This window comes from Microtus ochrogaster, chromosome 1, assembly GCF_000317375.1.
Source record: "Microtus ochrogaster isolate Prairie Vole_2 chromosome 1, MicOch1.0, whole genome shotgun sequence".
NCBI lineage: Eukaryota > Metazoa > Chordata > Mammalia > Rodentia > Cricetidae > Microtus > Microtus ochrogaster.
In genome coordinates, this window is record NC_022009.1 from 49507765 (window position 1) to 49508301 (window position 537).

Below are 537 nucleotides of genomic sequence, written 5' to 3' on the forward strand. Positions count from 1 at the left end.
GTCACTAATATATTTTAACTGTGTTCTGAGAACTTATACTGTCAGATAAAAGTTCTAACATGCACATTAATAAAGTTATTGTTTTTATTTGTAGATGAAGACTATTGCAGAGATTCATATTAGGTAAACATGTAGAAAAAAGGTTATGCTGTGATTACAGTTTACAGTTGGTATATCTTCAATATAAATCATATACTTAAGTCACAAGGAAAGTCCTGAAGAAGACACAGAACTATTGTAAAATTTAGAGAACTAGGATGTAATTAAAAGAAAAGTATTTTCTAGATGGAGCAGGAATGCTGTACCCATCAAATCCTGACAATATTGAAGCCTAAATTAGATACCAAACCATAGGAGGAAATCTCTCTGTTCCTCACCCATAAATGAAGAGCTACAGTTAATCAATAGCTTTTGAGAGAGGAAGAATTGGGTTTTGTCAGGTACAAGCTCCCTGATAGGTTGAAAAATGGAAAATGATGGTATGCCCTGGCAATGCTGAACCATGCACGGGTAGCTCATATATGGTGTTACTGTTGA

General features: G+C 34.1%; 1 gene segment (V, D, J or C); it reads right to left on the reverse strand.

The window, feature by feature from the left end:
• LOC101998540 overlaps positions 1-537 on the reverse strand; it is a 698241-nt gene that overhangs the window by 386667 nt on the left and 311037 nt on the right.